This window comes from Ceratotherium simum, chromosome 6 (assembly GCF_057802395.1).
Source record: "Ceratotherium simum simum isolate JZ-2026a chromosome 6, ASM5780239v1, whole genome shotgun sequence".
Lineage (NCBI taxonomy): Eukaryota > Metazoa > Chordata > Mammalia > Perissodactyla > Rhinocerotidae > Ceratotherium > Ceratotherium simum.
In genome coordinates, this window is record NC_141905.1 from 82,162,665 (window position 1) to 82,185,793 (window position 23,129).

The 23,129-nt window shown below is 51.4% G+C and overlaps 1 long non-coding RNA gene across 1 annotated transcript; it reads left to right on the forward strand.

The window, feature by feature from the left end:
• Positions 1-515: 515 nt before the first annotated feature.
• On the forward strand, positions 516-1,093 carry LOC147916921 (uncharacterized). Its single transcript, XR_015552527.1, has 3 exons — positions 516-604; positions 700-771; positions 1,007-1,093. It is a non-coding gene; the product is annotated as an uncharacterized LOC147916921 (long non-coding RNA).
• Positions 1,094-23,129: the final 22,036 nt, after the last annotated feature.

Below are 23,129 nucleotides of genomic sequence, written 5' to 3' on the forward strand. Positions count from 1 at the left end.
AACTCAAGAGTCGCCCCTTCCAGAATCCCCTACCTGGACCACCAGTGAAACTCAGGTCCCAGCCTGTGCTTCTTCAGTGTGTGGTGATTTCCGTGAGGGGAGGAACTTCGTCATCCTTCTCCTCCTCCTCACTATTGTCTATCATTTCTTGACTACTGTCTAAATGCTTTCTGCATGTACGTGTCTCATCTAATCCTGATAATCATCCTCTTGTAACAGCTAGATCTTAAGTTCGCATGAGGGAAGCCATCTTAGAGAAAGAAAGCAATATTGTAAGTATGACCCTGACTCACTAGTCTCTGAGAATATTCTAGCCTGCACATAGCCCAGATGATTAAGCACTTCTCACTTCTGCAAAATACATGATCTGCTAGTTCTACGACTCTTGCTTACATATATCTCCCAGCTGTGATAAGACAATAACTTTGTTTTCTGAGTTCCCGAGGAACACGATCACCTCCAGAAAGAAAAACTCTGTGTTGGTACCTATCACAAATGACAGAAGAAAGAGATGCTGTGGCTCCTTGAACTTCGTCACACCAGATGATCAACATCCCTAAACCCCCTCCTTCCATGCCCCTTTCCCCTATATAACTGCCTGAAGGTTCTGTATGACTTTAAGATGGTTCTTTAGTACACTGTTCCACCATCTTCCATTTTGCTAGCTAATCGTATAAATTTTCCTTTCTCAACCACCAGCTTGTTTGCAATTGATTGGCATCGGATTGTGGCGAGCAGAACAAGCCCCTTTTCACTTGGTTACACTCTGAGGTATGTGCTATTTATTGTTCCCATTTTCAAACCAGGAAACTGAGGCTCAGAGAGGTTACGTGACTTGTTTAATCACCAAGGGGCAGTCTGTCTGTCTGTGCGTCTCACCAGCCCTGGAGCCCTCCCTATCCGCTTCCAGCACTTAGCACAGGTTCTAGCACACAGTAGGTGCTCTGCAAAGTTGGTTGAATGAATATATGAAAGATGCTTGCTTTCTGACCTTCCTTTTATATAGGGTCCTCCGGCATCAGAGCCCATGGGCTCTCCGCCGCCCCACGGTGCCTCTGTGCTGGGGGACAGAGGAGGCGTGCTGGGCTGGAGCCTGAGGCTGTTCGTCATGGGCCTGGGAGCCGGGGTGGAGAGAGGAGCTTGCAGGCAGTGCTGGTAGCCTCGTCTCTGGTGTCACACTGAGCACAAGGGAGCCATTATGCTGATTGTCCTCCTTCCTGGGCAAAAAGAAAATCGAACCCAAGGTAACGAGTGAGAAGACTGTTGGAAAGACCGCAGGGAGACCAGTTCCGGGAGGGGGCGGGGTTCATGGAGGAGAGCTGCCAGGGGACGGACAGCTTGGATTTTGTCCTTTAATGGCCTGCTGCATGATGCCAGGCTCTGGGGAGAAGAGAGAGTGACTCAGGGCTGTCCACCAGGCAGGCACTTGTTGCAATGACTGTGTCAGCTGACCGTCGCTCGGCCTCCAGGAATCGGCTGAAGGTGGTGGTCCTTTTCCACCAGCCTGGCTTGATTTGAGACCCACTGAGCCATCCAGTTGGGTTTGAATTCACTCTTCATGATTGGCTCATGGCTTCTCCTAGGGATGAGAAAATCCACAAACAAAGGCCATTGAAAGAGACAGAGGAAGAGAAGGCCCCTCTTCTTCCTTGGGAGAGTGCCGTGTCTGTGTCTGGCCGTGATGCCCAGAGTGGCTAAAGCCATCTCACCTCCAGCCTGAGGGCAAAGCCAACACTCAGGATGGGGCAGAGCTGATGGGATCAGGGAGAAATGAGGTCAGAGCCTTGGCATCCTGTTAAGAGCATGCACCGCTCTGGACTTCTGGGTGGTGAGATGACAAATGTCCTTATGGTTTAAACCAGTTTGAGTTGAAGCTTTCTATTGCTTAGAGCAACATCATCCTAAATCAATGCCTCAGGAGTCTGGGCCTTATCCCAGAGGCAATGGAGAACAGATGGACAGTGCGCTGTGGATGGATGGATGGGTGGATGGATATGCAGACAGATGGACAGATAACCACTGCCTAGTCAAAAAAGTACAGACTGCTGTAAAGGGCTCTTCAGAGGGGGCTTTGGGAGTCAGGAGCAGGAAGGACAGGAATGTGGTAGGAGTTGGGGGCCCATGTCAAGGGCAGCAGTCCATGCTGCCCCCACCCTGGCAAAGAAACTTCACCACACATGAGAAGCATACCTGGAGCAGTCTGCCCACCAGCCACTGAGGGTGTACCATGGCCTAGAAGACACCCACCGCAATAGGGCACCCACCAGGGGCACAAAACCCATCACCTCTCTGCCCCTCGAGTCAGCGCTGTGCCTGACTCAACACACTGTCACTGGAGAGTGTGTTTAATTGAAAACACAACCACATAACCACAGCCATCACCTCCTTGTTCCTTCACAGTAAACCAAGGGGGAAATCTCAGACCAGAGCCCAGGAGGTGCCAGTGTGGGGTCTTCAGAGAACAGAACAGATCACAAAATTAGGGCACTTGGTCACGTGTGTGCCACTCAGATGAGCCACACAGCCTGGGGCAGTGCCTACTGTGTCCTAAATGCTCATTAAATGTCTGGTCAATGGACCATGGGATGCTCAGGGCACTCGCAGGACATTATCCCACATCCCTGGGTTTATATGGCGGCCCTACCATTTCCTGACTGGTGACCTTGAGGCAGTCAATTTCCTTCTCTGCACCTCATTTTCCCCAACTGTAACATGGCGGGCGCTCTTTTTTCAAGGGTTAGATCCGTGTCAGGTAGAGGGGAGGAGCATGGCTCTTTGGAGGAATTGAAAGCCGAGAATTCAAGTGGGGTGGAGGGAGGGAGACGTGAGAGGAAGAGCAGGGCTGGAGGAGCTGGTCTATAATTAGAAATGAACGTTTTCACACCCTGATTTTTAGCCTCCTAAAATTTTATTCTCTCCCATAGATTAACTATTACACCCTTGTGTTCTGTTTAAATAGGTTGTTTCACAAACGCTTTCTGTATTGGCCCAGCTGAGCTGCACTCTCCTGAGTCCACATTATCACGAAGTGAAAATGGGAGGGCTCCAATGGAAGCCCAAGGCTTCTCCGATTTCTCCAGCACCCTCGTGCTCAGCTGGCCAGAGAGACACCCTTGCCATTTACCTCTGACTTCAAACCTTTAAGGCTCATCGGTCCCTCTTCTCCCTTCTGGAGAGGCCCTTGTGTGGTGATTTTCCCATCAGCTGTCCGAAGTCCCACAGCGTCTCCCAGACAGCAGCCTATGCGGCCAGCATCACAGATGAACCCGAGGCCTGGGACGTTCACACTCTCCTGGATGGTGAAGCCTGGAAGTGCAGAAATTACATTGGTTCCAGTGGAAACCAGACCCTCATATCTAGGAAGCCAATGCAAAAAGCCTTTTGTTCCAGAACATTCTCTGCATTTCCCCTCTGACCTATTGCCCTATAGTCTCCCTCACCCTGTTGTACGTAAATGATGGTCTGAGACCAGCTGTCCCTATTAGCATATGAAATATCTTCCCATTCCATTGATTGCCATTGTTTGAGACGCCCCCCCCCACCCCAACCCTCCCCCCCACCATAATTCCTGCAGACTTAAGAACAGAACATGGTGTGAACACAGAAAACTGGGGGATGTGGGAGGGTTAGAGAGAGCAGGATCCAACAATAAACCTATGTTCCACGTACCCTCCTCCCCTTACACACATAGTCCCCACCCTGGGAAGGGGCCTGGCAAGAGCTGGACAGGATGTCAGGGACCTCGCCAAGCAGGAAGGTCACCAGTTCTTGTGATAGCAGGGAAACTGAGGCAAGGGCCAGCCCTGGAACTGGGCCTGCAGAGCAGAGGGGAGGGAAGATGCTACCAGCTATTCCGGGTTCTCCTAGGAGATGCCAGGTCCATGGGCCTCTCGGACACACCATCTAGTGGCACAGTTAAGGGTCTCGTGTTGCCATCGCAGGCCCCAGAAAATCTGGCCTTGAGGCTCAGGGCAAAGTAGCAATTAGCATTCCTAATAACATGACTGTCTCTCACCCTCCCGCTGGGGCAGGATTTTCTAGGACTACTCCCAGCACCCTGGAACGTGACATGGAGACGCATAGTCAGAAAAAGCCATATAGATTTCTATGTCTTTTTAAAGCCTGTATGTAAAGAATGGGGGCAGGGGCTTCTGATGAGGATGGAAATAGAACATTCCCCTCTGGTTTTGAAAGTACCAGAAATGAATAGCCTCCTGAAGACAGAAGAATGCTCTGCTGGGTGATATTGATTATCTTTGGGGCCAGAAATTGTTTTGCAGTTGTTCCTGATTGAAAGGTTTTCTATTAATTCCTGCTGGCAGGCGGAATAAGAGATATTGAATACCTAATTGCCTTTGAAATAATTACACCCCCAAATGTAATATCTTAAGCAACGCATCACGCAATCGATGTTTTGCTGAACCAGGAAGGTTCCGGAGGCGATGGAAGGTCAGCCCTGGATATAGGAGGGGAGCTCTAAGGCGTTAGGCTACGGGGTTAGTGCAGGTCGCCTGCTACTTGAGTCCTGGCTTCGTTCTCATTAGTTCTGGGCCCATCCGCAAAGCTGGTGGACAGGAAGCCCCTCCCATCGGGGCCCTAGAGAAGCAGAAATGGGGGCCCTTTGCTGGAGGTGGCTGTGGGGTAAAGGATGGAGCACTGAACTAGGAGTCAGAGACATGAGCTGGACCCACCACCATCCTCACCAGCAACCTTGGGGAGGTTAACTAACCTCCTCTGTTTCTGTCTCCTCTTCTGCAAAATGAGACCGTCCGAGACCAACCTCAGGGGGGTTTGTGAAAATCCAGTGAAATAACTCACTGATGTGTGTGGAAGCATTTTGTCATCTATGAATTCATCCATTCATTCATTTAAAAAATATTTATTTAGCCCCTGTTCCATACCAGCGCTGTTCTAGGCACTAAGGTGACAGCTATGAATAAAGCAGACTGAATTCCTGCACTCAGGGACACTAATTCAGGGGTGTGGGGTGGGGAAGCAGGTGACAAAGAGAGAAACATAGAAGATGTGTAGCTCGGTAGTGACAGATGTAAGGAGAAAAAACAAATCAGGGCAGGGCCAAGTCAAAGGATGGGCAGAGAGAAATGGGAGACAGCGAGTAGAGACAACATTCTCCAGGAGTTTAGCTGTGAAGGGAAGGAGCGGCTGGGTGGCAGATGGAGGGTGAGTGGGTCACGGGAGGAGTCTGGTTTACAGGGAGAAAGTACAGCATGTCTGGGTGTTATGGGAGTGAACCGGTAGAGAAAGGAGACTGACGCAGGAGCAGAGGGGGAATTTGCTCCAGCAGCGTCTTTAGAGCAGGCAGGGTAAGATGGGATCTGGTGCCCGGGGGTTGGCCTTAGCTGGACACCGAGGTGCTCCATCCACAGTGTGAGGAGAGAAGGCCAATCGTGAAGGCAAACAGGTGGGCAGGTGGGGGAGCTTGTGGGCGTCTCTGAGGTTGCTCTAATTTTCTCACTGAAGCAGGTGCAAGGCGGTCGGCAGAGAGAGGCGACGGGTGGCCATCTGACCCTCAGCCCATGAGCTGAGCCTTTGGGCAGTTTTCCTAAGGAAGCAGAGGGCTTGCCCCTCAGAGAGCAATCATGACTCCCTTCCCACCTACACCTAGGAACATAAAGGATGCCACTGTGTTTTATAACGTCTCAACCGTGTTGCAGGGGTGAGGGCACCTTCCTGCCACCATTATTTCTCCTGTCCCAACTTGCAGACTGGAGCTCAGCCCTGCAAAGCTGCACCCTTCTTTCTCCCTCTAGTGGGAACCCTGCTAGCATTGATAACTCGATCGCCGTTAGCACACCACTTTCAGAGCACTGGGGTGGAATATTTTAAGTGACTACTCTAATTGCCCCAGCTCAGCTCCCTGAATACTAAAAAAACCCTCATAGTCATATGTTCCACTGAGAATTTGAAAAAAAGAAAAGAAAACAAAATAGCAGTTTTTAAAAACCACTCGATGTTATCCTAAAAACACCTTCCATTTGAAATTTCCCTTCAATCTGAAGAGCAGGACATGGGGGCTCCGGAAGGAGGGCTGGGCGGGGCCTGGAGGAGAAGGATGCTGAGAAGGAGGGGCGTTTTGCTTTTGAGCAGCCCAGCTCAGGCGTCTCTTCAGATAACAGACTTGGCTCTGAGCCACGCTTGATAAAATCAACCCTCTTTTGTAAAGATGCTTCAGAGCTCCAACGTTCTGTGGCTGAGAGGTGGGGAACCACAGAGGAAAATCCATTTTCCTCCATGCCTGGCCGTGGCAGCTTCAGAAGCAGCCCCCAGAACGTGGGTCCAGGAGAGACCCAGGCTTGGGGAGGAGGCTGCGCCCTCACCTGTGTGAGACCCCAGGCTCAGCCGGGAAAGAAGCCGCAGGAGGCGCACCTGTTCGGATAACTAGCGTGGTCAGGGTTCCCTCAGGGGCCAGCTGCCGTGCCGGCCTCTGTGAACGGAAGGGCAAGGGGCGGAAGTCCTTTGGGACACACCCTGGCGCAGAAGGTCCTGAAGGACAGGACGCGGCCAGGCACTGAGCCGGAGTCTGAGCAAACACAGCCCGCCCAAACGCAGCCAGTAGCCTCGGCCCCACCAGCCCTCAGCCTCGGTGCCACTGACTGGCCCCCAAAGCCCCCTACACTTTGGTCCCCATTTTGGCCTCTGGGCAGCATTAGGCACCAGTGGTCGCCCTCCTTCTGGAACTCTCTTCTCCCTCTGCCTCAGGTTGCCTCCTGCAGCTCCAGCCACTCCTCATCCTGCTTTTCAAAAGGTGTCTGCTGAGCCCCTTCTCCACTTGCTGCCTGCACGGCTCCATCCACCTTCCTGATCTTCGTTTATCCAGCCAGCAGCCATTTGAGCTCCCAGCATGTGCCAGGCTCTGACACAGGTGACCAGACAGGAGCCTTACATCACAGTGGGGGAGGCAGACAGGAAGAAAGAAAACATGTGGATCAGGGAACCGAAAGTCCAAGCTCTTGCCCCAATTCTCCTAAAGTGGAGGATCCAGTATGAACATCGGGAGTCCAGGCCCCCAGCCTCACTCAGCTCTGAGACCGTGAGGAAGCTTCTTAGCCTCATTGGGCCTCAGTTTCCCCATCTATAAAATGACAAGGTTGGACTACAATCCAGTCTCTATTTCAGCCCTACTCAGTAGAGTTTTTTGTGATAACAGACACACCCTATATCTGTGCTGTCCAGTTGCACTGTCACTAGTCACATGGGGGTATTGAACACTGAAGGAACTGAATTTTTAACTTTAATTTTTATCAGTTTACATTTCAATTGGCACATGTGGCTAGTGGCTACCGTACGACAGCCCAGCTCTAGCTGCCCTCGCCCTCCCTCTCAGGTCTTCTATAGTCACGTGAAAGCACTAGCCATTGTCTCAATAAAGGTACCTGCAAAATAAAAAAACAGGACAGTCAGAAGTGAAGACAACTCTGATTTTCAAATAGGTTGGTTTCTTCTTCCAAAGGCAGAGACCCCACACCCCAGATGAGACGGGGAAGAGGATCCTAGTCGTCATCTGGTCCCATGGTTCTCCACGCTGGCCGGGCACTGGGATCTGCTGGCGCAGATTTTCTGAAGTGCTAATAACCAGGTCCCACCTCAAACAAATTAAGCCAGAATCTCTGGGCCTGGAGCTGGGCATTGTCCTGGTTTTAAAGCTCCCCTGTGATTCTAATGTGCAGCCACTATCTTGTGCAACGGCCTCGCTGATCTGATGGGGAAACTGAGGTCAAGAGGAGAGGGCAGTTTGTCCAGCTCACACAGGGAGTTTGTCTCAGAGCCTGAGCTGGACCCCAGCTCCCCAAACTCTCCAGGCCAGGCAGGTCTCATGCAGGGCTGATGGGATATGGGATCAGCATACAACACCCACAGGGAGAGCCTACCTCCTCGCTCCTCCCAGTAACTGAGCTGCAGCCCACACTGGGACTCGGTCTACCTGTGTCTTTTCAATTTCCCAGCAGGGGGTGAGTCCACTGGTGCACACTGACACTCTGAAGGTGGCATAAAGCAATCTCCTTTCCCGTTGGGGTGTGTTTTTAAGACTGGGCCCCATAAACCTGAGAAAGATAACTCTCTTTTCATCACGTTGTAAAATAAGCAATTTTCTGGTCCTAAGAAAACAGATTCACGTAAAGCTCATTCCAGACATGGAGAGACTCAGCATCACACTGCACCCCACCAGCTTTGCCTGAAGGGAGGGAGGAGGGTGAGGCTAGAGTGGGAAGGTGAAGAGAAGGTAAGGGGAAGGGAGGGGGAGGGGAACAGAGTGCGCTGGGTCAAGGCCCCCTTCTGGCCATAAGGAAGGGCCCCAGTGTAGGACTGGTTCTGCTCAGCCCGACAGACCCCTGGGCAGGGGCCTCTTCCTGCAGGGCACTTGGTTGGGATGTACATTCTCAGCCAACTCAGATCCCAGTTTCCCTTCTGGAACAGAACTGGCCGCTTCCCCATCTCACTGGGGGCTTCCTCGGCCCAGGAGCCTTGCCTTCGCCCTAGTTCCTCCCCGGATCCTTCCATACACCTGCAGGTCTAGAAGCAGACTCACACCCAACTCACGCCCAATGGGAGGTGAATGTATCTTTTGCTAGTTTTGTTTACTCTCAAAGTCAGCCTGGCCTGGGGACCCAGCCGTGGGAGACCTGGGCTCAGATCTTGGTTTCCCCTCTTAGTAGCTGTGTCACATCCTATCTGAGCTTCAAATTCTTCATGTATAAAATGGAACCCCCATTCCGGGATGGCAGGGAGGAAAAGGCTGGTTAGCACAATCCCAGGTACCCAGCAAGTGCTTGACAAATGTCAGCTGTTTCCCTCACCATCTGCCAAGTGCCAGCTTCCCCCAGACCTGGGTCCAGGTCTTATTTTCCTTTGTTGTCTCCCCAGCATTCTTTAGTGCCTGGCAAAGGGCTGAGCATGGTGGGCATTCTGCAAATAGGTGTTCAATGCATTAAAAATACCCAGAAGGAGAGGGCGTGGGATTGCCTCCCCTCCTGGTTTCTTCCCCAGGAATTAGAATTTAAAACTGCCTTCCCCTCACTGATAAACAGACCATCTTGTAGCCATTTCCTCGGCTACAAACGCACACGCACACGCACGCACGCACCCTGCCCCCCCCCCCCATAGCATCAAACACATTCCCTTCAAACAATAGGAGGAAATGAGGGGGAACTGGGAACACTGCCTGAACACTGTGGAACTGTTCAGAAGCGTCGCATTTAAGATGCTGCTAGTGTGAAGAGGAGACCCGGGAGGGGTTGCCTTGACGGGGAAGGAAAACAGGAAACAGGGTGTGCGTGTGTGTGCGCGCGCGCGTGCGTGTGTGTGTGTGTGTGTGTGTGTGTGTGTATGTGTATGGCCTGCGGAATGAGCTCCATTCACGGATGCGGACGGAACCAAGGCGATTGCAGCCTGGGGTGCTTTCTGACCCCCAGGAGTTCTGCAGGCAGAAGGGGTAACCCCCAGGGGCGGGAAGACGGAACCCAGGTGAGATGAAGAGTGTTAGGAATTCTGTAGAAGACACAGAATGCCCTGGGCTTACCGCTCTCTCAGAAAAGCTGGCTTCCATTTGTATCCTGGAGAAGCCCAGCTTTTTTGATATGGTCTCTGATGGAAAAAAAGATACAAAGGGTTGAGAACCGGTGACTAGTAGAAAAAGTCCTGGGACAGAGCTCAGAAGGCCTGAATCCTGGCCCTTGTCACACCATTGCCTTGGTCAGGGACAGAAACCCACACAAGATTGCTCAGAAAGGGGAGTTTATTTTCAGGGTCAGCGGAATTCAGGTGGAGCTGGGAAGTCATTAGGACTCCAAGTCTCTCTGTCTCTGTCTCACTCTGTCTTTCTCTCTGTGTGTCTCTCTGTCTTTGTCTCTCTATCTCTGTCTCTGTCTTTCTACCTCTATCTCTGTCTCTCTCTATCTCTGTCTCTCTGTCTCTGTCTCTCTCTATCTCTATCTCTCTGTCTCTCTTCTCTGGACCACTGGTCTCTCTCCTCTCCAGTTCTCTTTTTTGATCTGCGACAAGTGTACAGGATCTTACAGCTTCGACGTCCACCACACATTGACTAGGCTCTAGGTTGCTTGGTCTAGCCCTTGGTTTAATCAATATCTGTGCGGTGCCCACCATCTGCCAAGCACTGTAAGCGCTGGGACACAGGATGAGAAAGGCAGATTGACCCTCATGGGCTGACATTATCATTCCAATTCTCTAGGGAAATAATTTGGCCAATCAAAAGACTGGCTGGCCTTGGGTTACTGTCATCTCTGGTCCAAGCAACTACAACAAGAAGAGTCACGTGATACCCAAATGACTAAGCTTGAACCTGCAGTGTAGCTATGAGCAGACCAAATCCAGCCTGCTCCCTGTCTTTGTAAATAAAGTTTTATTGGAACACGGCCATACGCATTCGTTTACATATTGTCTGTGGCTGCTTTCACACCAAACTGGCAGAGTGGAGTAGTTGTGACAGAGACTACATGGCCTGCAAAGCCTAAAATACTTGTATCTGGCTATTTATAGAAAAAGTTTGCTGAACCCTGATCTAGGACAATAGTTGTAAAAGACTAGAGTACCAGAATGTACTGTAGAAATGTAACGAATTATAGTGACGATTATGTTGTCCTTCATCCTGCCAGGACTGCAAGAGTCACCTGGACCCCTAGGATAAAGTATGGAACATTCTAGATATTATTTTCCATGGTGCTAAACTTCCAGGCCATTTGCAAATACAAGATGGAGCTGATCTGTCCAGGTTCTGCTGCTCGTGGAGGTGACCTCTGCTGAGACTGTCTCAAGATGGCACGAACCCACGCAAAGACAAAAGGAGGTACAATTGCTCACCAGATGTGCTCAGCACCTCATAACCATTATCTCACTAATCCTCCCAAGAGCTTTATGAGGTCAGTCCTGTTGTTGCCAAATTTTACTGAAACCAAGCCTGGGGGAGGGCCCCTCAGTTTAGCGAAAGACAGAGCTGGATAGAACCTGGGTCTGCAGACACCAGGGCTCCTGCCCTCCCTCCCAGAGCTAACGAGTTTGTTAGAAATCATACATTTAAGTCACCCACTCAGTTAATATTGAGTGCATAATCTGTGCAAAATAGTGTGCTGGGTACTTCGGGGAACAGAAAGAATGATGGGTAAGGTACAGTATTTGCTTTGGGGAGCATACCATCTGGGGTGGATACTGACACAGATGAAACCAGACGCAGAATGAAACCAGCTCTGAACTAGAACTGAGGTTCTCACCCAGGGCTGTGGCAGCAAAATGGACAAACATTCAGGAACTTTGCTGCTGAAAAGAATCTTAGTGGAGCTGGCCCAGTGGCATAGTGGTTAAGCTCGTGCACTCCACTTTAGCGGCCCAGGGTTCACAGGTTCGGATCCTGGGAGCAGACCTACACGCCACTCATCAAGCCATGATGAGGTGGGCATCCCACATATGAAGTAGAGGAAGATAGGCATGGATGTTAGCTCAGGGCCAATCTTCCTCACCAAAAAAAAAAAAAAAAGAATCTTAACAATTGTTCCTACCAGTACTATGACCAAGACTATCCTGTTTACCAAACTCAATTCTCGTCTTCCTATGGACTACATTTCCCAGGGTGCCTTGCACTAGGTGTGGCCATGTGGCTGCGGAAACTGGTTGCCATCAGAGGGATGTGAGTGGCAGTGATGTGCACTACTCCAGGCCTGGCCCATCAAAGCCTTCCACACTCCCTGGATCCTCCACGCTCTTTCCCCTTCCAGCTCACTGGACGGAGACGACCTCCAATGAGACCGCACACGCGGTTAAAGAGAACATTGAAGATGACAGAGGGAAAGACAGAAGGAGTCAGGATGGCAGCTTCATCACTTGGAGGACTGCTGCTGGTACATTTGTGTGGATTGTTATGTGGCTGAGAACAAACTGTAATCGTGTTGAACCAGTGACGTTTGCGGGGCTGTTTGTTATAGGCGCTGGCCTAATCTGACGTAACTGTTTCCCAACTTGGTCTTGCGTCTAAAATCAGCTGTGAAGCTTCTCTGACATCCAGCTCCTTGGGCTCCACACTGGATATTCTGAGTCAGCAAATCTGGTGTGTGACCCGGCCACGCACATTGTGACAAAGCATCCTAGGTGATTCTGATGTAGACTCTGGTTATGATCCACTGGTGTCTAGACAGAATCCCTCATTTTACAGAGTTTACAGAAAATGAGGCCCAGAGAGGTCATTGTACCAGGTCACACAGCTAGTCAGGGGCAGAGCTGGGACCATGACTTCAGTCTCCTAATGGCTTTTGATTCTATGACGGGTCTCCGTGTTCAGGAACCACATCTACCTGTTCCTTGTAATGTTCCTAAATCCCCGATGCCGCAGTTGGGATACTTGCCCAGGAGATGTCTCCTTTTTGATAGGGTTTAAATGCAACCAAGTTGTGTAAAAATACTTTGAGAAAATGGTTATCTGATTTGGGAATCAAAACAGTATGTTCTTTTGCTCTGGCTTTCCCACTTCCAACACCCTTGGCCACCTTTGAGGTCAGCCCAGTTTCCCCTTCTCCTAAACACCCTACCCATTTACTTCCCTGGTTGGCATCCTCTTTGCACTTATTCAATACTCAATAACCACAACACACATCACACCACACACACACATACCACACACCTCCCACACATACACACGCACACCCCACATGCACACTCACACTCATCCAGCATGGTTGGAGAATGCCCATCATATTAAATCAATATTGTAGGTTGGTGATATTCACCCTCAGGACATGAGTTTTTAAAATTTCAACCACTTTGGTGAAAAAGCTCGATAAAATTTTTATGTCCTTCTTGCATTCCGACATCAGTAGATGACTCCATTTTCTTGCTCTAAGATCGTCACTCTGAGCCTGAGTTCACACGGAGACGTCTCTTCATGCCTGGGGGTCTGAGGGCTCGCAGCCCCCTGGCTGCAGGCCTCCACGTGGGTCTTTTCTCTGGTCGCCGGGCTGCTCTCTGACGGCCCAGCTCCTGACGGCAGAGGCGCTCCTGCCTCCCACCCGGGCCTCGCTGGAAGCGCGGATGTCTCTGGAAGAGCCACGGAGCACAGTGCCCGGCTTTGCAGAGCCTTACCCGGCTCAGCTCTGTGCTCCAGCTCCAGAGCTCACGTTCGTTCCAGACCCGGCTGTGCTGAAAGCCTGATGTCCGGGTTGCTGGAGTACTAGAACCTTTGCGTGTGGTACACTAACTAGTCTTTGTGGGACACTAACTTCTCCTGGTGTATGCTGACTTCCTGGGTTGGACGCTAACTTGACCTGGTTGTACACTAATTTCTCTGGTTATACACTAACTTCCCTGGTTATACACTAACTTGTCTTCATTGCACACTCACTGTACACTAACTTATTCTGGTTATACTAACTTATCCTTGTTGTAAACTACCTAGACCTAATTGTACACTAACTTCCCTGGTTATACAACTGGTTAAGTTATATAGTAACTTTCCTGGTTGTACACTAACTAGTCCTAGTTGTACACTAACTTCTGGTTGTACACTAAATTCCCTAGTTGGAGACTAACTAGTCCTGGGTGAACCCTAACTGGCCCTGTTGACATGCACCTCTGTCAAACCATCTCTGTAGTGTTTCTCTCCCATCTCTCTCCCTGTGGGGAGGATGTAGGATCTGAGCGGACCTCACCCATCTGCGAGTAGCCTGACTCTCCTCCCTCCCCCTGCATGCCCCTGGCTCAGGCCCAGAGGGTCCTGGCGTGCAGTAGGTCTTTCTTAACACTCGTAAGGCAGCTCTCAGTTCCAGCCACGGGCAAACACTGTCAGATTTTATGTTAACGTTTCTGAAGGTAAGATCCTAGCTGCAAGTCAGTGAACAGCTAAGGAGCAGCAGCCACCCCTGGGAACATTATCCTCAATGAGGAGATTTAGATTCATTAGATTTCAGCATTTACTGAGGAAAAAAATTACCTAGGGGGCTATGAAGAAAATTCCATTCCATATTTTAAAGTCACAGCCTAGATTTTTAATTTCCTAACGGATTTATAACAGGAGAAAAATTACCCCTTAATATGGTATTCTTGTCAGGCACCAAATTTATTCCCATTTTGAGTTTGCCTGTGTGGCCTCTTAGCTACAGAGCCCTGGTCTTCCTTTGGCCTCTGAGCTGAGCACATTCACAGAAGGCTTCCTCCCCACAGGGAGCTAATCAGGCGATGCCCGTGCCCCAGCCCTCCCACCAAGGTCCCCGAGGCTGCCTCCTCCGTCACCCACACACACATCCAGTCAAGACTCTGGGATGGTAGCAGATGCCCGCCATCAGGGTTAGAGCCTCGGGAAGGTGCCTAAGAGGGTTCCAGGTACTTTCACCATCAGCATCTGTGCCGTAGACATCTTTGCTGCAAACATTTTCACCGTATAACTAACTGACCCTAAGATAATTTTGCCCTAGAAGATAAAATAAAGAAAAATAAAAAAGGGACATTAAAAAAGACATACCGAAACATGAAAAATGAATAACAAAATTAAAAAGATTCTCTTGCAAAATAAATACAAAATATTTGAATACATTTAAAACGTGTGTAGATTCAGGCAATACTGTGTAAAGAACTAATTTCGTTTTGTGGTCTGTACCCAGGCACTTGTCTTCAAAGTCTTTCTTTCTCAGTGTTAACACATTTTCTTTCTTTTTTTTTACCTCCTGATCGTCTCCTCATTTGGCACGCATCGCACTTTTTCTTTCTCGCTAGAATTTCTTCCTTCATTGGGAGAGGCATTGGTTTCCAATATAAGGATGCATATTTGTAACTGAGTTTTGCATTGCGTCATGAGAAGCCTTCTACACTGTTGTTTGTTCTTGGCGTATTGTCACATGTCTGTTGATAGACGTTCCAAAGTTCTGTGGGAATGTGGAGCTAAGATTTATATAACATAAAAATGGAGCACTGCAGTCAATGGAGAAATGAAACCCATCTGTCAACCGTTAGTTTCTCTTTTACGGCACAATTGCCTCACGGCCAATTAGCGGCACAAGTGTTTGTGGGGAAAATGCTTTCAGCAAAGATGTCTACAGCAAAGATGCTTATGGAGAAGATACCAGACACGGCCTGAGAGACCTCCTTGCTCACCCTCTGGTGAAGGATAACGCACAGGAGGTCCAGAGGCAGCCTTGGAAGGTGAACTGGATGAAAAGCCCAGACTGGACTCAGAGCTGCCCCCCTCCATCACATTGTCCTCCATCCGATGCTCGCTGGGCACAGTCGCCCCTGGCCCCACCGGGTGCAGGGGCGAGCACTGCCTCCGGGCCCCAGACCCCTTGTGGACAGGGGAGGGGGCAGTGGAGAGAAAAGGACAACTCTGCTAGCATTTGCTGTGTTCACCAAGTCCTTCTCCATGGGCGACGCTGTGCCAAGTGTTTTCAGATGTCACAGATTCTGCTAAGAATGGAATTTCTCTTCAACTGTACCCCCAGAGCCAGTAACCGGAGAGAAGATTCCCCAAGAGAAAGGGGGTGTGGTGTTCTGTTCTGAGCAGACGCAAACATCAATGTACACTGTATTTTTCTCTCTAAAGTAAGTTACCTAAGATTCAGAAAGGTTCAGAGATCACCGAAGGCCATACAATGTGGCATGGGTGCTCACTGCGCAACCAGATGGATCTCCCAGCCCCACCATCTGTGACGCCCACCAGGCATTCCCTTCAGAGCAAGCCCTGGGGCCCTGACAGAGAAGCCCAAGGCACCCTGGCCCCAGGGAACTCTGTCTCCTTGGACCCCCCAGGCCATCAGGACTTTCACGTAAGTGACCAGCCCCTGAAGTGAGTCAGTGAGTCAGGGCTGGGCTAGCCTCACTCTACCCTGAGCTCACCCCAGGAGGCCCACGCAGCAGCGGAGCCACTTGCAGAAATAACGTTGAGTGATTTATCCAGTCTGCATGGTGCATATTCAGCAGACCCCAGAGGGCACTTCCCCGCCAGCAGCTCCAGCCCTGAAACGGTCATCTGCCTCAATGTCCCCAGCCCCTGTGTGACTCCCTGAAAGATTCCCAGACACTCAGCCCTCCGGCCTCTCTTCCTCCAGCACTGACTGGCCGTCAGCCCTCCCCAGGCCCTCGTCTTGTCCTCTTCCCTGCATGGCCCCAGCCGCCATTACTGCTTCCTCGCCTGAAGGGGCTCTCGTGTCTGGGCATTTAGCCATGGCCTTGGCCAGATATGGTTCAGGGCGCTCATGGGCTCCCTGATGCCAGAATTCCAGGCTGGACACTGGCCTCACCAAGGGCAGAGAGGAAACCACTGCAGAACCAGCCTCAGTGTCACGGCTGCAGGGCAGGGGCTGCAGCACCTTGCTGGGCTCTGTCCCTCCCCAGGCAAGGTGCAGAGGGCTGGGTCAGAAAGGAGAGGAGGGGTTGGCAGAGGCAGAGAAAGGGGGTGGCAGGGCTGGGCCAGGTAGGTGTGGGGCCAGGTGGGTGTGGGCACAGGGGAGGCTCCAGCCCTAATGGCGGCCCCCAGGCCGTGCTGAGGACTCAGTCCTGGATCCTAAGGACAATGGGAAATGAAAGGCTTCTGGAGGCTTTAGGCAAGAGAGTCACTTGTTCAGATGATCACCAGGACCAAGTGGCTATATTTCTTCAGGAAGGCCCGAGTCCCTGGTCCAGAAGCAGCTCTCACATGCACATCCTCTGCTGCCATCTTCCCCTCCCAGGACAGCGCCAAGCCCAGCCCCCTGCCTTCCAAAGCCCCAACATGCGGCCTCCATGGCCAGGCAATAGGATGGCCAGCCTCGCCCACCCCACGAGCCCAGTGGGGCTGCATAAGCCCGGGACCTAGAACAGCAGGAGGCAGCCGGTGGGACTGAGGGTCATTTGTTGTGACAAGACCGAGGACGGTGTCTGCAGACTTCAGCCAGAGGCTCTGGGAGGGCCTAGGCCCCGTGTTTGTCAGGTGTAGGGAAAGGCTTGGGACCCGAGGGCCTGGGCTGCAGTTCTAGCCCTGGCCCCACTACCCCGTGACTGTGGCCAGTTGCTGCCATCTCCGGGGCTCAGTTTCCTCCACTGGGGACAGAGATGACAAAGCAGACCTCAAGGTGGCTGAGGAGGCCCGAGGGCACCAGCAGGCTGTGCCCAGGTGGCCTGCCCTGGTCTTGCACCCTCCCCACCACCCTGGGGTGTTTCCCGCAGTGCAGGATGCTCAGCTATTACGACTGCTCGGAGAGGGTTAAAAACACACCCAGAAAATTTCTAAACAATGTGTGTTTAAAACTGAGGCCAATCCCAGGGTGGACAGAAAGTGCACCAACACTTCTGACTCTGACCCCGAGGGCTGATACAGGGCCCCCTCTCCTCCTCGTGGGGTTGGGGGCATTGTCGGGGGGAGATGGGGTCACGAATGAGCTCCCCAGTTCCTGGGGGCCTGGGTGGGATTGGGGGGGCTGAGAACCATCTGGAATCCCCCAGAGAAGATGGAATCTGTGAATGCCTGCCCAGGAGACGTCTGGGTGCCAGGAGGTACAACACCCGTTGTTGCCCAGAGAGGGCAAAATGCTCAATGAATGAAGGAGATGCTTATGCGGCAACTGCCCCTTGCAGTGGGCACAGGTGGGCCTCCTCTGCCCAGGCCTGCCTATCCCATCCCTTGTCTGTCTCCTCTCCCTGCTGCCCCCAACCCGCCCATCTCCTTCCTCATTCTTCTTGTCTCCTCGTTCCCTCCCCAAACCCTCGAGGCAGGCTTGGTGGGAGCAAGAGGCAAGGCTGGGGGTCTCAGCTGCCATTAAAGGCCTGTCTGGGTGGCAGCAGCAGGGATTCAGCTCCCCAGATTTGTGATGCCACAAAACCTAGAAGGGGCAAACTGTTTTCTCCCCCCACCCAACCTCCCAGGCTCCCCACAAGCAGCCCCTCTGTGCACCTGCTCTATTCCATCACATCTTACTCTCTCCCTACCCGCTGTGTGACCTTGCGTGGGTCTCATTCTCCTTCCGTGCATTCTCATCTGTAAGTTGAGGGCGTGGATTAGACGGCTTTTCCAGCACAGACCATCCAAACTCCAGGGTCCAGCATGTGTGAGTTGGAGGCCGAGCAAACCAGGGGAAACAAGATCTTCCTGTTCCGTTTCACACGTTAACTAGCCCCATTTTGCACAGATCTCCTAACAATTATTTTCCTTTTTAACCTTCACTACTCAAATGGTTTTTTTCACTCCCCAGGGGAGGCACAGCCTAGGTGGGGCGAAGCTGGGAGGGTCAGCCTGGAGATGAGCCACATTCCTCCCTCTCCCAGCACATCATGGTCCGAGGCTCCGCCGTCAATCCCGACCACTCAGGGTAGAGCGGCCTCCTCCGCCCCACGCCGGCCATGTATAATTGACGAGCCTCCTGCTCTCGTGTGGAGCCCTGAGACATCCAGCCCATAATGTAGGATGTTAAAAGCTTCCTGGGAAGTCGCTGATCTCGTCTCCAAGAGGGTAATTAATGTAATAAAGGAGTTTCCAATTATGATTCTTGCTGCAACTTTGATTTCCCTACAAATCCTCCTGAGATGTTTCCAGAAGCACCCAGGCCTTTAGGATGTGTTTCCTCGAAGGAGTTCCGCCTGCACTGGTCCCTTCCATTGTTGAATAAAGAGGCCCACACCGCTGGGGTCCAGGCCTGTGTGCCAGGGCACAGGGAGTGAAGGAGACAGCCAGGCCCAGCAACAGACCCCACTCGAAGGCCTCGCCTCTGCTCTCTCAGCGCGCCGGGCCACCGTTTCTCCGCTCTCTGTTTATAAACAGCCATTTGTGGTCTCCAGAGGGGAAGCAGTTTCTGAGGCTGGGGGAGCTGAGGGTTCTGTATCGCTGTCCAGGAGCTCTGCTGGGATGCAGACACTGACCCAGCGCCATCCCCAGCCAGGGCGTCTCGTCTCACAGCAGCCTCGAGAAGCAGGTCGTCAGCAGCGCTGTGGTTTACAGGTGTGCTACCTGATCCCGAGAGAGGTTAGGAGCCTTGCACAGTGTCACACACACAAGAATAGCAGGACCAGGACTCAAGTTCTCTGGATGCCGTTCTCTGCCCCTGACCCAGAGTGCTGTGAGCACAGCCGTTGTGTGCCAAGCACCCCCTTATCTCCAGGACACTTGAGAGAGGTGATAGGTCTCTCCACACTCTGGGGGGATGCTGGGGGCACCACTTCTCTGGAAGTGGAAGGATGGAGAAAAGGAGTTCTTGACAGCCTCACACACACGTGCACGCACACACAATATGGGCCTGGGTTTGAGATGCACAGGGACCTCAGAACCCTAGGCTAGCCTCCTGGGGCCAGAGGAACATTTAAAGGGACTTTGGAAAATAACTCTGCCGTGAAGGAAGCTGCTTTGTCTCGGCTGGAGCAAGGCCTAGGCCGGGGCTGGGCTGGCCAGGGGGAGTGGAGAATAACCTAAGGGACGTCAAGACACAGGTTAGGTTCCAGCCGAGAAGGCTGCAGCTCAGGACAGGTTTTGGGACGGAGCTAAGACCTGGAGTGCTGAGCAGGGAAACTGAGGCAGCCACCCAGGAATGCAGCATACCAAGGCCTTAGGGTACGGAAAGGGTGTGACTCTGTGCACAGTTACCCAGGGCCCACAGCCAGCACATCAGGTGCCAGGCCAGTAACACTGTCCCAGCTGCTGCCCCCTGTCTGTGGGGCTGAAGCTGCTGCCGGGGAGGCCCCGGCGACCTCTCGGAGGAGGGGGGTGAGCGGGTAGAAAGCTCTTCTTCCTATCCCCTTCCTGTCTTTGGCTTTCTGCTTTCTCTTTCACTCCTCTCCCAAGCCCCTGTGCCCCCTGGACCACAGCTGGAAATGCGCTGGGCAGTTTAGTCTCTGGAGGACTGAAATGAACCCAGAAAATAGGAAATAAGGAGGCGTGATGGGAGCCGGGAAGTCATGAGCAGTGGAATGAGAAGATAATGAAGGAAACAAAATAGCACAAAAAATTAAATTAGGAAAAAGGCTTTTGAAATACCATCACTGACAGCACTTCACTCAGCGTCCTGGGATTTCCCTGCAGCCCCTCGGGCGGAAGACATTCCTACCCATTTCTGCTGTCACTTCGCCAAATCTCTCAAGAGTCACTGATATTTCTAGTTAGCCTCAGGCTGAAACTTGGAAGTTCCTAGATATTAAACACTAACATTGGCATGTGCACTTTTCTTAAAGCCAGAACAAGCTAAAACAGAGAATTCAAAATTCAGCTAGTGTGATCATTTTTCCTGCCCATGGTTCAAGGGTTTGACATTTTCACTTACTCACCGCACAAATGTTTATGGAGCGCCAATTACCTTCCCGGTTTGGTTTTGAAGGTAATGACACCATTTAAACCTGCTGGAGTATTTTTTACATATTTTAAACATTTGTACACTTTCCAAGCCACCAGTCAGTTTAATCTCCCAGTTTGTCATCTCAGAAAGAAAAACAAAAGCATTGTTGCAATATGAAATATCTGGACAGAGCTAGCCTGGGAAGAAGGAGAGGATGGGGCTGTGGTTACCTTCGGTACCAACGCTGGATCCCAGGGCTGTGGGGCAGGGGCTGGTGTGGCGAGAGGGCAATCTGGTGACCCCACAGCAAACAGCACTGCAGGCCTGCCGAGACTGCCAGAGTCATGCCGGCTAAGGGACGGGGCGCCAGGTGTCCCAGGGAGGGTCTGGCCCCTAGGGCAGGTGAGCACTGAGTGAGTTACCCTCCCAAAAGCAGAGTGGGGGGCTTTTCTGCAAGAGGAGAGAGGCCTTGCCCCCTCGGCATCTCCTAGGGCCAGTCGCAGGTAAAGGCAAGTCCTGAGGCAGGCACTCAGTGGGCTTTCCCATCACCAAGAGCGTCATAATCTCACCAGTAATCACTTTTTAAACGCTCTTTTATAAACTGATGACTGCAAAAAACATTTTTATTCTACTCCTGGGTTCTAAAAGCAACATAAAGAAAGCACATATTTGACAAATACTGCTTCATGAAAAGTAAAGCAAGATGTCGGAACACAGATCCAGGGGAACTTGAAGAGGGGTCACAATGGGACAAGAAGGGCCCTAAACCAGGAGTTGGGGGCCTGGCCTTTCCCCTCAGCTCTGCTCCCAACTAGCCAAGGAAGCTTGAGAACCTCATTCCATCCTTAGATTTTTCTTTAGCGTTTGCTTACATGTAAGTTCAAACCATTCACTGAGCCCCTTTCTTGATGTCTGGCCGGTGCAGACAACTGAGGCAACAGTTGTGACCGAGACCCAGCCCCCGCCCTCCCGTCCTGGGTTGAGTACAGCACAGAGTTCTCTCTGCTCCCGTGGAGGGAGCGTGGGCTGGGGCAGCAGCTCTGAGGACAACTCCTTAGCTGTCCTGGGCCACAGAGGAACTGAGATAGTTGAAGCTGGAGGCACGAGGCCAGGGATGGGACTGCTGTAGACTCCAAGTGTGAGATGGCAAGATGGCGATGTCTGATCTATGGCAATGGCAGTGGGGTTGGAGAAAGAGGGAGCAGGGCCAGATGAGTAACCAAATTCTTGAGGCCTTGATTTCCCCATCAGAGCAATGGGGTAATAGTATTCGACAAGCCCTGACGGAGACAACTAGCTGGAGAATGGCGAAGATCAAAGACTGATTTGAAAACTAGCAAGGGCACAGCAATGGCAGGCCCAGGGAAGAAGTGAAGACAAAATCCTGACTCTGCATGGAAGGACAGTTTTGTTGGTTTAATTTTCGTGTATAAAGCCTATTTTATAAAGCTCTTTAAGGAGTCCAGCTAAGTTTAGGTAGAAGAAAAGACAGGTGATGAGCTTCCTAAAGAGATCAGGTGTTGGTGGTTGCAAGGAAAAATGGAGAAAATTTGGAAAAAGTAAGAAAAGCATCATAGTCTCTCTTTTGAAAGTTTGTATGAAGCCTGCCTCTTGTTATAGCATTGCTGTTCACTTGCTGCTCTACCAGCCAAGCCAGGAGAGTGCCAGAGCCCCGGGGCCTCCCGAGAGCCAGTACAGAGGGCTACAGTGACCTGCACAAGACGGGCAGTGAAGGTCCCTCCTGCGAGAGGATCCAGATGGGTTTCATCCCAGCATTCCAGGTCATTTGGGTGACCCCAAATGGTTCCGGCAGCAATCAGGAGAAGGCTTGTGCACAAAGGTGAGGTTTTGACTGAGCAGTGACAGTTAGTAACTGGAGTATTTGAGGAGGTACCTGCTTGACCCTCTACATTTGTAATTCTTTAGGTTCTGTCCTAAGTTGTCAATTACTTTCTTTGCTTATAGTAGCTGGAGATTCCTCTTTAATTTTTGTCTCAGTAGAAGAGAGTTCTGTTATTTTCAATATATGTAGTACCTACTGAATAGCATCTCGAAGAAATTAGCAGGTTCTAAGATCTCAGAAATCCATGCTTACAAAGTGTAGGTAAATACAGAAACAAGGTGTTGTTATTATTTATGTATTTGAAAAGCTAGTTTTTCTGATTCTTCCAAATGTCGGCTTCCCTCAAAAAGTGTCAGCCAAATGATACAGACACCCAAGCACATAAAAACATTTCTGACCAGTCTGAGAAGGGCTGCCTGTGGCAAACTGGCAGAAAAGGCCACTGGGACACTGCTAGGAAATGAAGAAACATGGACCTGCCCAGTTAATTCCAAATGCTGCCACTGTTTTGATGATGCATCTCAGAGGGCATCTTCCTCCCTTCTCAGAGGGCAAATCAACCCATTAGTCCTATCAAACTCCCCGAGACAAGGTAGTACATGCTTATGCAACTTATGTGGCTGGATGGCCTGGGAACATCCCCAGTGACTTTGAACATGGAAAGCAGGGTTTGGATGCTCGGGCACCGTCCACAGAGGCTGCCTTCTCAACACGGTTGGCTCCTGTCCTGCCGTCGGCAAGGAACCCCGCTGATGAGCGCTGTGGGCTCACCCTCCAGTGGAGTCTGGTCGCTGCTCAAATCTGTCTCCAAGGCCCTGGGCCAAAGAGGATTCAGAGCAGCTCCCACACCATGCCCACTTTTCCATCCCAGGGGGCACAGCATACCGCCTGTGCAACACTGACTGCTTGGGGGCACAGCTCCTGGCCTACTGCCACCCCACACTTCAGCCTCTCTGTGCTGGGGCTGCGTGGGGCCTGGACTCTGTCTTGAATGCGAAAAAACCCAGTACACCTCCCCTTCTAGATTGTGACACCTCAAGAGGAAG